This window comes from Anser cygnoides, chromosome 2 (genome assembly GCF_040182565.1).
Source record: "Anser cygnoides isolate HZ-2024a breed goose chromosome 2, Taihu_goose_T2T_genome, whole genome shotgun sequence".
In the NCBI taxonomy this organism is placed as follows: Eukaryota; Metazoa; Chordata; class Aves; order Anseriformes; family Anatidae; genus Anser; species Anser cygnoides.
The window spans coordinates 69,599,377-69,617,209 of NC_089874.1; the positions used below are offsets into that span (position 1 = coordinate 69,599,377).

The window sequence follows — 17,833 nt, forward strand, 5'->3', positions numbered from 1 at the left end:
TATCGACTGTCCTTTACTGACAGACTGTATAACTAAACTCTCATTTTAAGACATCAGCTGTGCTACTGTTCTACCAAAAAATGATAATATTGCTTGCTCTTTTCTATCCCTTTCTTTACACTAGCATTATCAATATCATTAAATGGATTACAAGTAATGCAGGGCATTAACAGAGTTGGAATGAGCCATCAAGCCAGTTTGATTCCTGCAGTTCTTATAAAACATACTTATTTTATTAGCTATAGAGACTAAGTTGCTCTGTCAGTGGTTTTCACTCATCACTGTGAGATAAACATCCACCTTCTGTTAGGAATTATTTCTACTTTATTTCAGTTTCTTAGAGTAACTTTTCAAATTATTTGACTCTCATGTTGTTATAAAAGACAGACTTCAACATGCAGGGTTGTTGTGTAGATTCACTAGAGATCACGTCAGGTATACAAGACATTTACCAAAAGGGACTCAGACCAAAACCCTTTCAAAAAAGGGAAAGGGCAACAGTGTTGACAAATGGAATCTATTCTACCAAGTACAGTCCATTTTCTGGGTCAAGAAGCATTCAATTTGTACTACCAACCCCTTGAACATACTTCAGATGTTAACTAGATTTATTGAAGGGCTGGATGTTACCAGTGTGTCAGCTAGCCTGGCAGCACTGTTGGGCTTCAGCTAGCTACACTGATTAAGAGCAAACAAAGAACATGTTCAAACAAAAGTGCTTGCTTTTGTGGGCATGGAGGTTGGTTATTTTCTTGTTAAAACTGGGGGACACAAAAGTAAGGGATTTTTGAGCACAGGCGAGGGTGGTAGGTTTTATTTATTTATTTTTCTCTCTCTCTTTTTTTTTTTTCTTTTTCCTAGTTTGGATTTAAAATGCACTGCTTTGGCATTTTAATGAGCAAAAATAATATTATGACATGCCCAACAAGTATGCAATTTCATAAATATTACATGTGTTTGCTGATGAGAGAAGCACCATGTCTTATAGCATTAACAAAATAAAATGATATTTCAAACACTTAAGGGGTTAGTATTGTTTACTGGCAAGGCATCCATGATAACATCTGTAAGAAAAGCTGATCCCTTTTCTACCTTCTGCTTTCTAAATAAGAAATAGAACAAATACAATGCTAGTACAAACTGAAATGGCTAAACTACTTCAATTGCTGTTTATTTATACAGTCTGAGAATCTAGCTCTATTGTGTATTTGTGTCTGCCCTAGCCAGCTTTCCTGGAACCTGTGTCTTTTTAATCCACTACAGACAAAATGGGAATGTTTGTTACTGCAGAATCTGCTACATATTATATTTGTGTATTTTCCCAAATAGATTGCATAGCTGGCATTGGAACAAATATGTTTGTTATTGCTGTAAAAAAATAAATAAATCTGTCTACTTGAATAGTGTATCAGACTAGTCAAAGGGGAGACCTTTTCCATAATACCTAACAATAATGTTATTGATTTATTGGGTACCTCCAGCTACTCTGGTTGGCTCTTGCTGCATCCTTACATTACCCTCCATGCCCTCCACTGTTTCTGAAACCTATCCAGTGATCCTCAAACCCAATTAGGGTGTAAGCCTTTCCAAGCAGGGCTCTTTCTGTGATTTTGTTTCACATGTAGAGTCCTAACTACAATGAAACACTCTGATTGGCACATCAGAGCATAGAAGCAAAAATCCCTGAATGAGCCTCAGGGTTTCAAAGCACGAAATCTGAAGAGATGCTCAGTTGTCACCTCTCCCACAAATGTCACTGTGAATCACATGTTATCAGCCCTCTACTGATGTAATACATCCTTGGCAGCTGTGTGTTTGCATATCTAATTGGCAGACCTCTAAATTATCAAGAGGTACGGTCTGCACATGTACCCAAAGTGTGTTTGCTTAGCAGATTTGTCCATTCTGTTCAACTCTCTTGTCTGGTTTAAACCAAGCTGAAAACTTTTTCTAGTTCTCAACAATTCCTCCTGCTGTTGGTCTGAAAACTTACAGTTTGGGGTACATCTTCTAATATTGCAAGGAATCAGAACTAGCAAATACGTGAAACAAATGTGAAATACAATGTCTGAAAAATATGAAAAAGTCTGCCTTGCACTCCAAATTCCTTTATATAGACTCAAAATTCAGCATAAGGTGTGGCAGGACAAAGTACTGAAGTCCAGGGAGTGGCAGGTTTGAGGGGTTATTTGAAGAATAATTTATTAACTACAGCAATTGCCATCAAATTTCAAGGAAATCCTTTTTTGTTTCCATTATGTTCAGAATAGTGTACTTAGTCTTGAGGTATAAAAAGATTAAACTCTGTGTTAGATATTCTGCAATTGTGACTTACCCTGAATTTGTTTCTTCTTCACTGCCAAATATATTTTTGTATTAGCTTCAAAAGACTCACTGTCATTTAAACATTTTAAAACAGCTTGTAAAAAGGAGGCAACATATGCAAAATAAATCTAACAATATTTGTAGGCATTTGAAAACCAGAACGTTTTTTTTAAACAAAAACTAAGCAAATCATTCTCCCCCCAAAACAACTACATTAAATACCTTTATTTATTTAGCTAAAACTGTCAAGTTTTCTATCACATTTTCAAACAGCCTTATTTTGAAGTATTCATCTGTATTCTTTTAATCTAGCTCTACTAGAAACAATGATCTAGAAAGAAAAGACCGTATGCTATATTTCTGTTTCTGAGAGATCTAGTCTCTATGAGTATTTCTTCAAATTTCATAACACGTTTGATTCAAGTTTGGGGAAAATGCTTTTGGAAGAGTGGACATGTTCTATCACTGTATATGTGTTGCTCAGACATAGCTTGTATTAAGCCTGTGTCTAGCAGAGAGGAAAAACAGTGCATCTTTCTCAAATTTGCAGCATTTCAAACTAATGACTCACAAGAATATCTTTCAGAGAAGCTTACCATCAGCTTTCCCAAGTTTATCATCCAAATCATGAAAATCAGACGAATAGTCCCAAACTAAGATATATTGGTTTCAGTGTATTTACCTCAGCAGTCATCAATTCTTCCTCCTCTGTGAACATGTGCATAACTCAAAACATGTTACAGATCAACCTAAGCAACACTTCATCCATGACCAAAGCCTATTGCTTGGTGTTTTTTTTTTTGTTTGTTTTGTTTTGGGGTGGGGGGGTGGAAAAGGCTTTCTCCCTTCTATTTCTTCTCCTGCCTCACCTAGCAAAGAAGAGCTGCTCTTCTCCAGACCAGAGGGAATGGCTGTAAATCCTGCGTTTAAATCCAGGATTATATTTCCTTTTACCCCAAACAGCCGTTCCAACATAGGTGGCACCAGCTGCAAGAGATCTCTTATAATTCAGGTTATGAAAAGTGGCTGGTGGAATAGCTGGCTACAAACCTCCATGTGACTCTTGTGTGGTCGGGCAATTGAATAATTTCCAGTCTTTTCTCCTGAAGCCAACAGGCAAGCTCAAAAAGGAAGCAAGAGATGGTTAGGAACAGTCCTTCCATTTCTTTAAAATCTCCTTCTAACATTCATATTCAAAATGGATACGTTTACAACATCTTGGTTTCTACTTTGGGTTTCACCTCAGGCATCTGGTCGCTAAGCAGCTGGTCATCTCCATACTTTGTGCCCATTAGAATGATGCACACTCGTGGTTATCTCCTGCCTCTTGACACAGAAGGAATTTTGGGCTGTTATCTCTGAGGTCCCTTCTGGGAATCCTGCATTTTGCTGCCCCATTTGGATATCTCTTTTCCATTTTACCTTCTAAATGGAACAGTGATTTCCCTTTGGTAACTCCTGATGTGCTCATTTAGTAATCTTTGCTCCAGTAGAAGTGGCACAACAAATTTTGGAGATTAAAAGACTGGATTTCAGAATAATGTAAATCCAGGCAGCCCTGCTGAGGTGAAGCTACACTGTATATACCTGCTGAGAGTCTTCAAGAATAAAAATAATAGGGCCTGAGTTTTGCTTCTTTCCCTTCTCCTAAATAATCTGTGGTGAACATTATTGCAAATGTAAGATTAATCATCCTTGATTGTATCTTTTGTCTGTCCATCTATGAAGTGTACGTCATAATTTTCCACTATTGTTCTTACGAGAAATTAAAGCTCAATAAGAACCACTCAGACCTTTTAAAAAGCATGACTTCTGCTAAGAAGTGCTGTTCTACTTCTACTAATAATTTCCATTAATTTATTTTGCTCCTCTTTTTTTTTTTTTTTAATAGAGCTGTTTTATAAGACTTTAAATGGTACTATGTCTCTTGAAGCAAATATGGAAATACATCTGGCAGGGAGGCTGATACTAACCGAGGGCAAATTAACATCAGCACCAGATCCCACATACAGTATAATCACATTTGTATTGTCTTAAAAGAAAAAGGAGGACTGAGATCTACAGGGAGTTGTTATAGTTAATATTCTGTCAGTGTTTCCACTCCTCCTTCTGGGGTTCCAAACTTAGGCTGTTAAAATTGCTTCATGATGACAGCATGTAAGTGCTCAGCTCTACAACAAAGTTGTTGTCACTGGGCCAAATCCTAAGGTCTTTGCTTGCTGCTAATTCCTGCTGACTTCAGTGAGAATGATTCCTGAGTAAAGGCTTGGGGTTTGGCTGGACTATAATTTTGTTTGTTTTGACATGAAACTTTTTTTTTTTTAAACTGTTTTAGACTGTGCATTAAAAGCAAAGGATTTGTGCATGCAGCATGAATAACCACCTGGCCACATGTGGGATCCTGTTATCTGAGTGACTTTTTTCATCCCTTCTCAATTCTCCCCTCTTTTTTAAACCCTATTACTGCTTCTCTACAACCAAATGTAAAAAAATCCAGGGGACATATATGCCTCCTGCTTCTTTTGTCTTTCCTAGATATTTGTTTCAAATTTGTACCAAATGTGACTTAATTCTGTCCACACTTCTTGCTTAACTACTATGCCTTTACTCTGACATGGTGTTACCTCATTTTCTGATCAAAGAAACAACAGAACTACAATGCAAGAATTTGTGTGCTTTGTGGCCTATTAGTTTAAAAAACAAACAAACAAAAAGATGGCTTATTTGATCCACAGGTTTGCTTTTGGCTTATTTGATCCCACTGGTTTCTGCTCCCTGTTTCTTGCTGTCAATCCAGAAATGGAGATTCAGATCCAGATTATACAACTTGTTCCCATCTTTCGATTTCAAACTCTTCTCAGTGGAAAGATTGAGTTGGAACTTTTACCTTAACAAAATATTAGCAATGTTTGCTGACTCACTTCCAGTTTTCTTTTTCACAGTCCCCTTCATGTGCTTATTTTTACAACTTGGTAGCAAATTTTCTGCCTTCCATCTGCTTTGTTTCTCTCCTAAAGACTGACACTGCACTACCATATAAAAGCTGCTTCTTGCAGCTTCTCTGGAGGCCAGGACATGTGGTCACTTTGGCAATGCCATTCTGACACCCAGCAGGACCCACACTGTCCTGGTGCGGAGCCACGTCACTGCCCTGGCACCACTCTGACCAGCACCCGTGGTTTTGTGGGGAGTGTCACAGCACTAGTTGAGCTTGATTCCTCTGGGCTTCTCCTTGTTCCACCTGGGGGCCCATTGAGTTTCTTTCATCTCATATTTCTGGTTCTAAAATCCTACAGCAGCTACCAGATAGAAGACAAATGCTGTGTCAATTAAAATCTTTTCCCACCTTGGTAACATCTTCCTTGTTTTCTCTGCATCCAATTATCTTACTGCCCACCATGGCAGAAATCTATTTCCAGATCCAGTCCAGATCTGGCACATTTTTCTGGTTACAGGTCTTCTCCAAATGCATCTTATGGCATGCATCTATCCCTTTCAACACATCTACTCCATTCATTTTCTAATTTTCAAAAAGTACTTCCAAATGATTTGAAGAAAAATTACTCCTGCAGTACCCAGTTTCCAAAGAACCTGTTAGTAGTACAGTAAGTTTCCATTTAAGTCTGTCTTTTGTCATATGATTATCACAAGTTAGTAATGCCCAGCAAAAGCTGCATTTAGTATCCTACATAAAGAATAAGTCAATTCTCCACATGAAGGGAGTATAATTTGTTGATGATATCATCATATATATGACACACAATTACTTGGCACTTTATGGAGAGGTTTGAAGGCCTGAACACTGCATCAAGTTGATAGCGTAAACACATATATTTGGAGATGTTAATTGGCAAAAGTTATGCATAATATTTATCATACATTTTTTACTCCTTTTACCTCAGGCTAATCCATTTCTTTTGCATTTTTTCCTAAACCTGAACATCTGAACATCTTCAGCCAGCTATTGTTTCAAGATCAACCCTGCAAAACAAAAACATTTTATTTTTATCCTCACCAGCTGCACAACTTTCCTCCTCAAATTACCTCTATCAAAGTTTCAAGATTAGAATGACTGACTGCGCTGCAAAAATGTGTTTTTATGAGACAGCTAGCTTCTTGTAAAAACTTATGTACAGAGTACCACAAACAGAAAGACAGAGAGTTTAAGACTATAACACTTTCTGAAATACTGCAATTTTTACTCAATGTAAAAAGAGATTATTTTAAATCCCTCAGAATATTCTAAAGTGAACCTGTTACTACTGAAAGCTTGCACACAAAGAAGTAAGCATTAATAAATAAATAAAGACTTGTAAGGCTGCATGAGTTTGTACTCACCTAATAAATGAAGCATATTCAAACTTCATATTTTTGGTGTTGAGAGAGAAAAGAGTTGTTGGTATTGACATAAGATGCCAACATATTTAACAGGAGTTGCTGTTAAAACTTTTCTGCAGGAAAGCAAGGGAACTTGACCCAGTAAAACACTGTGAAGCCCTGTCTGACAGAAATAATGGAAGACTTCAGTGGGAGCAGTATGTGGCATGGGGTTGCATGAGGGATTCAGGCAGGCAGGGGAACAGTGGTACAGAAGAAAGAAGAGGAAAGGAAAGTCAAGGTAGGACAGAATGCATTTTGAAGAATATGAACATGAATCGTGTGTAAAACTGGGTATTTCCATGAAGTATCTCACTTCATCTAGTCTACTGTCAGAGTAGCTAAAATTCTTGGTATCAGCAGAGTGGCACTGATTTATAAGGAGTGTAGCATATTACCGCAGAAATCAGAGTATGGACCAACTGACCACTGTTGAACTGAAAAGCAAGCACGTTGCTAATTTCTGAGATTTATGTTTTCTCCTACTGACTGATTTCATATATATATATATATATATATTCAGTGGTGGCTATGACTATGACTGTGCTGGAGGGATGATAACTCAAGGAAAGCAGATATTTTTTCTGAACTTCAACAGCTGGTAGTAAAGACGAAATGATGTTACCTCATTTGCTACTTCAGGAATATTGTATTTATTGCAGTGCATTCCCTACAGTGTCAGAAAAATTAGGTTGGTTTTCTCATCTTGTTTAAAAAAGGTCTGACTTTTTCTTGTCTTGACTGAGTGGTTACTTCTTGTGGCCATCATCTAGTCACAGCTGAATTCTCCTCAGAGGCATATCAGGCTGTTAAAATTTTTGTTTTAGGCATGGCTGTCATTTTTTTGAATCTTTGTGAAATTCTTTTAATTTATCTACACTTAAGCAGGTCTACTACAGCTGCTGACATTCATCTTATCTTTGATAATATCCAGGGAATCATTTATTGAGAGCATTTCTCTTAGATGCCCCGTAGGAATGTCTTAAAAAAAAGTGCTGTTGAAGGGCAGCATAGAAATCCAAGGATGTATGTAGAACCTACATCACTAGAGAAGCAGGAGCTCAAAAGCCCTTCACGGGCAGCAACATTGAAAAGGGATCATCCTTAGTTACATTACTCTTCACCTACCTACCCAGAGAGGAGACTAGGACAGACTAAGACAAAGAGAGACTAAGAGGGTTTCATATCTTCCAGATCAGGAATGTTTTCTATTACCTCATTGCTTGGGTTCTAGATTTATGTATAGTTTCCTGCAAATACTTCCAAAACCCATGATGTTACATTAAAAGATAAAGAAATAGGCATTCACATGTAGGGAACAGACAGTATAATGCCACACAATACTAGGAAACTAAAATGCAACTTACAACATTTATTTGTGAATAAAGCAAGCACAGCCTGGATATAGATCCAAAAGAATGTGCAAACTGTAAGGTTTGCTTTTTTTCCAAGAGTACTTACAACATGAGTGCCAGTATCCACACAGTGTTTATAAAAAAAATCCCTCCTCCTAACAGAAGAACCTCCATTAATTTTCTTAACAGGCATCTTTAAACTTGGCTAAGCTTGGAAACCTGGAAGTTTTGCCTGTAAAGACTTATCTTGCATTGGCTTATTGTACTGGAGAGCTTGACCCATGATTAAAGCATCTGGGTGAGAACAGGAACAGAGAGAGAGAGAGAAGCACTGAAAGGCAGAGAGTGAGCAAGCAAGCTAGCAAAAAAGAAGTTAAGCGTTCATCTGGATCTTTTGGATGGCTATGAGAATGAAGTCCATTTGTCATTACAACTAACTAGAGAAGATAGATCTAACTGCTGTGCACCTGCCAAAGACTTCTCTGTGCCCATACTTCACGAAACTGGTACATGATTCATCTTGTAGCTACAGTTTAATAGCAGCACTTCACATCTTGAAGACTGGATAGGCTCACATTTTTCTCTCTTTTTGTCATAGGTACATTCCATTATTGGCCTGGCTGGAAAACAACAATTCCACTTAACAAAAGTTTTCAAAGTTTGAATGATTTCATTCCATGTTGACATAAAAAACAACTGCAACCTTCCAAAACATCTTTGAGTACTATTGGCAGAAGAGTAAACTTCCAGGAGAGGAAATGACCTGTTGGTTTTTGTCTGCAAGGTTTAAGACCTTGCTCTGATAGACTCAAAGTGGTGTTCACCTTACTTACATTCAAGCTCTTAATTCAGCTGTAGCTGTCTACTATGGCCAATGGAAAGTGATTTCCTCTCAAAGAGGCTAATTCAGAGCACATGAGCACATAAGCACAGAATTTGCTCTAAATCACCTTTGATGAAACAATTTCAGTCTGTGTCTGTAACACAGAGAGACTGAACTTAACAGCCTAAAGTTGGTCTCTAATTACAGGTGGGACTGTATCACTTAACCGATGTTTCTTCTCCTTTTTTGACTAGAAATTTCATCTGTAAAGAGGGAAGGCTTTCTGAATATGGTTTACACAATCAAGAAATATGAATACTTCCACAAAAGCACAGGTTTTGACCTTAAAAAAAGAGCACTTGACAGGCACGTATTTGATTGAAATGTTCATTACTAGAAATGTTTGGCATACCATTACAAGTCACATTATGTTTATTTGTAAATAATTCCTTAATGAGAGTTGAATTAACAGAGGACGTGTGAACAAAAGTGAGAAACAAGCTGCATGCAATTATGAACAATATATGCTAAGTATACTAAGAGGTGCTCTTAAAACAGAAAAATTGTATATACTGGGTCCTTAAGTTGATTGATACCGGTTGAAAATGTAATGGTAGGTGCACTTTAAAAATCCACATGGATCTGAAGGTCTTAACAACTGGGTCTTCAATTTAACAGCACAGAAATCAGTGGCACTCTTCCAAGTTTGCCCTGATGAATTTTGCCTACTGCATTTTGTTTACATGTGTGGATTGGCTCCGGGGCAGACGCGTTCTGCAGCGGAGCGGAGGATCGAGGCGGGCAGAGCTTTTTTTCAGCATCGAGGCCACTCGAAGCAGCCGTGCGAGCCACCAGGACTTGGCAGCCCTCGCGAGGGAGGCTGACGAGGAGTAGGCGGAGCCAGCAGCGCCCCCTCCCCTGACGTTCAAAAGCAGCCCCTAGGGAGCACGGTGTACAGGACGGGCAAACAGGGCATGAAGCAGCAGTTAGCTCAGGCAGGGCAGAGCGTCCCTCCCCGCTCAAAAGAACAACTTATCTACCGGCTGTCTACCTATAGCTAAACCGCCATGGTCTCCAGTAGGCAGAAAGCTCTTTCTAGAAGGTCTGTGGCCACCCAGACTGAGTGCCCGCTCAAAAATGCAGCAGTTCAGGTCTCTGGATGCACAGAGTGCCTGAGCCTGTTGCTGCCATCTGAGGGCGGCAGAGACACCGTGTGTGTGAGATGTGATCAGCCTGGTGGCAGAGCTCAAGGAGGAGGTGGAGAGGTTCAGGGCCATCAGGAAGTGCGAGTGGGAGATAGACTGGTGGAGCAACTCCCTGCAAGGCCTGAAGGAAAGGCACTGGGGTGAGACACTGCAAACAGTGGTGGACCCCCTGCCCTGTCCCTGTCGAGTAGAGGTACGGAACCTAGGAGATGAGGAGGAATGGAAGCAGGTCCCTGCTCAGCGTCGCAGGCAACCCCCCTCCCTACTGGCCCCGCCTTCCCAGGTGCCCTTACACAACAGGTTTGAGGTCCTGGAGCTTGAGAGACCGGTGGGTGAGGATGAGGTGAAAAGTCTACCCAGGAGGATGCCTAGGGTGAGGAAGTTGACTCTACGCCTCAAGACTGCCTCCACCAAGAAAGACAGAAGGGTAATCGTTGTAGGTGACTCCCTTCTCAGGGGAACAGGGGGCACTATATGTCGACCTAACCCTACCCGTAGGGAAGTCTGCTGCCTCCCTGGGGCCAGGGTCAGGGCCATAGCCAGAAAACTTCCTAACCTGGTTCACCCCTCTGACTACTATCCTCTTTTGATAGTCCAGGCTGGAAGTGATGATATTGAAGAGAACCCTGAAGGCTATGAAACGGGACTTTAGGGGACAGGGATGATTAGTAGATGGAGCGGGAGTACAGGTCATGTTTTCCACCATCCCTACAGTGGCAGGGAGGGGTGCAGGGAGGACACGGAAAGCCCACCTGATAAACTCATGGCTCAGAGGCTGGGTCCAACACAGGAATTTTGTGGTTTTTTTTTGACCATGGGGCACTTTACTCGGCTCCCAGCCTGATAACTTCAGATGGGTTCCACCTGTCTCTTAGGGGAAAGTGGATACTAGCCTAGGAGCTGGCAGGGCTCATTGAGAAGGCTTTAAACTAAGTAAGAAGGGAAACAGGGATTCAATAAGGCTTATTAGAGGTGTACCAGGGGGAACAATGCCAGGGCTGGGGGAGAAAGCAATGGCCCAACTGAAGTGTGTCTACACTAATGCACACAGCATGGGCAACAAAAAGGAGGAGCTGGAAGCCATCGTGCAGCAGGCTAGCTATGACTTGGTCACCATCATGGAAACGTAGTGGGACCACTCCCATGACTGCAGAGCTGCAATGACTGGCTATAGGCTCTTCAGAAGGGACAGGCAGCACAGAAGGGGTGGTGGTGTGGCTCTCTATATTAGAGAGTGTTTTGATGTTGTGGAACTCAAGACTGGGAACGATAAAGTTAAGTCCCTGTGGGTTAGGATCGGTGGGAAGGCCAACAAGGCAAGCATCCTGGTGGGGTGTCTCTTACGGACCGCCAAACCAGGATGAGGAGACAGATGAGGAGCTCTACAGGCAGCTGGCAGAAGTTGCGAAATCAACAGCACTTGTTCTTGTGGGGGACTTCAACTTCCCAGACATATCCTGGACATGCAATACAGCTCAGAGGAAGCAGTCTAGGAGGTTTCTGGAGAGCGTGGAAGAAGAAGCGTCCTGACACAGCTGGTTAGTGAGCCTACCAGGGGAGGTGCCCCGCTAGACTTTCTGTTCACAAACAGAGAAGGACTGGTGGGAGATGTGGTGGTCGGGAGCTGTCTTGGGCAGAGTGACCAGGAAATGGTAGAGTTCTCTATTCTTGGCAAAGTAAGGAGGGGGTTCAGTAAAACCGCTGTCTTGGACTTCCAGAGGGCAGACTTTGAGCTGTTCAGGACACTGGTTGGCAGAGTCCCTTGGGAGGCAGTTCTGAAGGGCAGAGGAGTCCAGGAAGGCTGGGCACTCTTCAAGAAGGAAATCTTAACGGCTCAGGAGCGGTCTGTCCCCATGTGCCCAAAGACAAGTGGGCACAGAAGAAGGCCGACCTGGCTGAACAGAGAGTTGTGGCTCGAGCTTAGGAAAAAAAAAGAGTGTTTATGATCTTTGGAAAAGAGGGCAGGCCACTCAGGAGGACTATAAGGATGTTGCGAGGCTGTGCAGGGACAAAATTAGAAAGGCCAAAGCTCATCTGGAGCTCAATCTGGTTACTGCTGTTAAAAATAACAAAGTATTTTTATAAATACATTAACACGAAAAGGAGGACTAAGGAGAATCTCCATCTTCTACTGGATGCGGGGGGAAACTTAGTGATGAGAGATGAGGAAATGGTTGGCGACCTGCTACAGCACTTGGATGTACGCAAGTTGATGGGGCCGGATGGGATCCACCCGAGGGTATTGAGCGAACTGGCAGAGGAGCTGGCCAAACCGCTTTCCATCATTTATCAACAGTCCTGGCTATTGGGGGAGGTCCCAGTCGACTGGCGGCTAGCAAATGTGACGCCCATCTACAAGAAGGGCTGGAAGGTAGACCCAAGAAACTATAGGCCTGTTAGTTTGACTTCAGTGCCAGGGAAGCTCACGGAGCAGATTATCTTGAGTGCCATCACGTGGCACGTGCAGGGCAAGCAGGTGATCAGGCCTAGTCAGCATGGGTTTATGAAAGGCAGGTCCTACTTGATGAACCTGATCTCCTTCTATGACAAAGCGAAGCGCTTGGTGGATGAGGGAAAGGCTGTGGATGTGGTCTACCTTGACTTCAGTAAGGCTTTTGACACCGTTTCCCACAGCATTCTCCTCAAGAAAGTGGCTGCTCTTGGCTTGGACTGGCGTATGCTTTGCTGGGTTAGAAACGGGCTGGATAGCTGAACCCAAAGAGTCATGGTGAATGGAGCCAAATCCAGTTGGAGGCTGGTCACTAGTGGGGTCCCCCAGGGCTCAGTACTGGGGCCAGTTCTCTTTAATATCTTTATCAATGATCTGGATGAGGGGATCGAGTGCACCCTCAGTAAGTTTGCAGAGGACACCAAGTTAGGTGCGTGTGTCGATCTACTCGAGGGTAGGAAGGCTCTGCAGGAGGATCTGGATAGGCTGGACCGATGGGCTGAGGCCAACTGTATGAGGTTCAACAAGGCCAAGCGCCAGGTCCTGTGCCTGGGGCACAACAACCCCAAGCAGTGCTACAGGCTGGGAGATGAGTGGTTGGAAAGCTGCCTGGCAGAGAAGGACCTGGGAGTATTGGTTGATAGTTGGCTGCATATGAGCCAGCAGTGTGCTCAGGTGGCCAAGAAGGCCAACAGCATCCTGGCTTGTATAAGAAACAGTGTGGCCAGCAGATCTAGGGAAGAGATTGTCCCCCTCTGGTGAGGCTGCACCTTGAGTACTGTGTTCAGTTTTGGGCCCCTCACTACGAGAAGGACATGGAGGTGCTCGAGAGAGTCCAGAGAAGGGCAATGAAGCTGGTGAGGGGTCTGGAGAGCAAGTCTTACGAGGAGCAGCTGAGGCAGCTGGCGTTGTTCAGCCTGGAGAAGAGGAGGCTCAGGGGAGACCTTATCGCACTCTACAGGTACCTTAAAGGAGGCTGTAGCGAGGTGGGGGTTGGTCTATTCTCCCACGTGTCTGGTGACAGGACGAGGGGGAATGGGCTAATGTTGCACTGGGGGAGGTTTAGGTTGGATATTAGGAAGAACTTCTTTACTGAAAGGGTTGTTAGGCATTGGAATGGGCTGCCTAGGGAAGTGGTTGAGTCGCCATCCCTGGAGGTCTTTAAAAGACGTTTAGATGTAGAGCTTAGTGGTGTGGTTTAGTGGTTTAGTGGAGGACTTGTTAGTGTTAGGTCAGAGGTTGGACTAGGTGATCTTGGAGGTCTCTTCCAACCTAGGTCATTCTGTGACTGATGTGCCCAGTCCAAGGCTATTGCTCAACCTGTGTATACACAGGGGCAAGTGCGGAGAGGACAGGATTGTCAGTCTCTCTGTTCAGTCCTAATATATTTTTGTTTTCAGAATCATTACCACACTGTTTAAGCTGGCAGGAGAAACACTAGCAAACCAATAGGGAATAGTACACATATATGTGTGGTATGTGAGGAATTGACTTATATGCATCAGGTCAGAAATCTGACTTTTGGCCTACAAAAGCTGTGCTTCCCTTCACTATGCATGAGTAATTTTTGTAAAATTCAAATGAAGTTAAATATTGGGGTAACGGAAATGTGAGTCCAGCTCTAAAACCATATTTAACGGCATTTACTATAGCAACCTGTCAGGTTGAATTTTCTCGCTCACCTGAGCTGTGCCTCTGTAGCCTATATTTCTTTGTCTTACTCTGAAAAATAAGCTAAGAAAAAAAATCCTAAATGATGATTTTAATAGTTTTGTGAATAGCAGTTTCTAGTATTTTTCTCCTTACTAATTAAGTCTAATCATCGGTTACTGTAGGTCAGGTGCATTTTGCTTTTCCATTCAAAACACTAGACTGCTAAAGTGATCTTTATTAATAAAGCGGTGCATGTATGGCATTTTAATAAAGCTTTTAAATGGCACTCAGAAATGGAGCATATTATGTCTCAAGAAAAGAAAAGCATTGAATTTGTCACTGTTACTCACCTAAAGGACTCTTGTCTGCAATTCTGTATTGAACTTGCAGCCTCCTACTGCTGGGAAACACCCTACTCTAATAATTATTAATGCTGGGGTAGTGCTGGGTAACAGCTTCATAACTGCAGCCCTTAAACTGTAACACTTATATGGGACAATGCTTAGCAAACTACTCTCAACAGTTGAAAACAGGTCAGCTAAGAAATGCACTGGGCAATGAGGAAACTTCTATGAGTGCCTAGCACATTCGTGTCAGTACAGACATGCAACACATTTTTTAAAGAAATAAGAAGATATGCAAATCATTTAACATATTTAACTGGTGATGTCAAAGACTTAAGAAGTCTGCTTTTCAGACTGCCATTGTAGATACGTTTTGCAAGCTTCCCTGTCAAGAAGCATGTAGTGTATCAGATGGTCTGTCTAAGCAAGGGAGTTTCTTGAAGAAGGAGCACATGTCAAAGGAAAACAAGATCAAGTTATTTCAGTCATTCACACATAGATTTATAATTTTCACAGCTGGTCATCTTTACTAATGAACATACAATGTTTGCTTAAGCTTCAGTTAGAATATAGATACTCGCTTGGAAAAGGCAGTGCATTTAACATTGATTGGCCACTTGCCTATGCAGCTGCAAGTTATGCAGAACTGAATACAGAGTCAAGAATATTCAATTCATGCATTCACTACTAAGAGATTAGTCTTCTGCCTGACAAACATGGGGAAAAATTGTCAAATATGAGTCTGATACAATCTTCTACCCATCATGAGTATACATCAATGGCTCAGGTAGGCAAAAGGAAAAATACTTGTCATGGAAGGACATATAAACAACAGTTTGGAATCAGGTTTTAATGATTTACTTCCATTTAAATCAAATAAACTGTAAGGAAAAAATGAACCTCTAAGCAATGTTTGGTAGTTCAGGAGGATAGCCTTTGATGTGCTACATTTCCTTGAAGAAATTCAAAGCCTTCACTACTTTCAACTCCCTAGGGATTTATTTTACACCACGTAACACTCTGGAATGTGACACAGAAGGATACAAGCTAGAATATGTCTGAACTAACGTCCACCAAAAGATGTATGAAGGTCTTAGCAGTGGACTAGAAAGCAGCATAGCAATGTAAGCAGTCACTGCATCTCTGCTAATGAGTGCTGGCTTTCAGCAAGTACTAAGAGCTGATGAACCTACATGGCCATTGGTTGTGCAATAGCTTTGGCCTTTGCTAGCCATGAGGTATCAGATTAGAGATGTGCTTCACTGGTAGAGAAGACTGAAGAGAAACAGTCAGATATTGGATGCACTTGTAAGAGGTGTAGGATTTCTTCAAAGCAAATATGTTAATACTATCGGAACATGAAATGAAAGGAAATAAAAATATTCTGTGGATGTATGTTCCCGGCAAACTACGTAAAAATAGTTACCTCAAAAAGGAAATTAGGAAAAGTCTACAAATAATGGTGGAGAGGGGAGCAAGAGAAAGAAAAAGAGAAAAAAAGAAAATTGCAAACAAATATATTATGCAAATAAAGTCAGATCTTTCAAGCTGAGTTGCTTAGGTTTAAGCATGTTAATTGACAAGAAAAGATGAGAGTCCCTGCAAAAGGCATTTAAGGAAATGTCAAAGGATTGATGCAAGCTGAGAAAAGGTAAAGAAGAAATAGGCTGAGGTACAGTAAAGATGGGATAAAAGGTGGGCTCAGAACTTAAAAAACACTTCATCTCACTTTCTTCCCAGAACAATGATCCTGAGGCAAAATAATAGGTATAATAGGAAAGAGTTTGCAGAAATAGATGGTACGACAGCCTGTTTCAAGAAAGGGGAAAAGGGATCCCAGCAAATTATTTGTAGGTCCAACCTCAGCACTTCTCAATGAATACAGAAAAAATAAACAAACAAAAAAACCTAAGCCCTTGTAGACCAGTTGTCTTGGACAAGATGAATAATATTCCAGGCAAAGAAAATGTGTTAGGTTGAGGTAGATTCCATCTATTCAGATTTTGTTATTTTTTCTGTATGCTAGCAAATAGGAATCTATTAGCTAAGCTTTATAAGAAGGGAAATAGTGGAGATATTGTAAGATAGAAAGGAAAGTGAGTTCAGTGGAAGATTGCAACTGCTGAAAGCAGTACTAACTTGAAGGAAGGTCATTAGTGGAGTTCTTCAAAGTACAACACTGGCTGTCTTAGCGCCAGCCTTGCTGTCTGTATTTTCATTACTGAATTTGATGCAAAGATTAGATAAGTCCATTTCCTTCTGACATGAGGCTGGAGGCATCGTCAAAACTGAGAAGGCCTGGGGCTTGAGGGATGGAGTCACAGAAATATGATGAAAGCTCAACAGCACAAATGCAAGGCACCTGAGACCTGTTCCAAACCACTCCAGATGAGAATGGACAAATCTACACTATTCACTGGAAATTATAGAGGAGAAAATGAATGGTGACCTCAGGTTGACCAAAGAGTGACTAGGAGACATAAACAAGGTACAGGAAAGACCTAAAAGGCAACAGAAGCAGGGTTCCTGGGAAAGTTGGTGAAGTATTAGTAGTATTGTACAAGGTCATATACAGAACACTGTGCACAAATTCAGTCACCCTTTTTCAAGAAAGATTATTCAAAAACTGAAACAGGTGCACAGATCTGCTACTAGAATGAGATGAAGAATTGAGAGTTAATGTTATATCAGCCTGCCTTCTTTTGTCTAGAAAATAAAAGGCTCAGAAGGGATACAAAAGTCTACTCCTAATTGATGGAAGCACAGATTTTTTTCCAAGAAAGGAAAAAACTGTTTGAACTAAAGTAACATTATCAAAAATACAGTGCCGCACAAGCTGGACAGAAATGAAATTAGACTGCAGTTAGAAGGAAGAGGAGAGCAGAGGGCATCTCATAGCCATTAGAGCATCCAGGTGTTGAGACAGCCTTTCAAAAGAAGTGGCAGTAAATCCTGAATTCAATAGCATTACTTTCTGAAAAAGAGTACAGGGTAACAGGCTGTGATGGTAGGGCTGAACTGTCTTCCAGCTTTGAAAACAACTTGTTTTGTTTCAGTGAAAATTTGCACTTCTTAGTAAATCCTTTTTTTTTTTTTACTTTTTAAACCATTTCAGAGTTGAGTCAAGTCATCTGTAGTTGTTGAAAGATAATAGACACTTTCTTCATTTTGGCAAAGTAGAAAGTGTGGATAGAAGAGAGTAAAATGACAATTCTGTTTTGCCATAGATAGATATGTCTTTGCCTAAGAAATGATCTGACATATATATATCAAAGCAAAAACAATATCAGAGTGTTTTAATC

General features: G+C 41.2%; 1 protein-coding gene across 13 annotated transcripts in view; it reads right to left on the minus strand.

Annotated features, from left to right (window-relative positions):
- The window catches only part of STAC (SH3 and cysteine rich domain), a 158,260-nt gene that overhangs the window by 56,297 nt on the left and 84,130 nt on the right, over nucleotides 1-17,833 (minus strand). Inside the window, exon 2 of one of the 13 annotated variants that reach the window (XM_013190475.3) lies at nucleotides 6,223-6,306. The exons of the other annotated variants lie outside the window; for them this stretch is intronic. The gene's annotated coding sequence lies outside the window, so the exon portion shown is untranslated. The remainder of the gene's footprint in view (nucleotides 1-6,222; nucleotides 6,307-17,833) is intronic. 13 annotated transcript variants of the gene reach the window in all.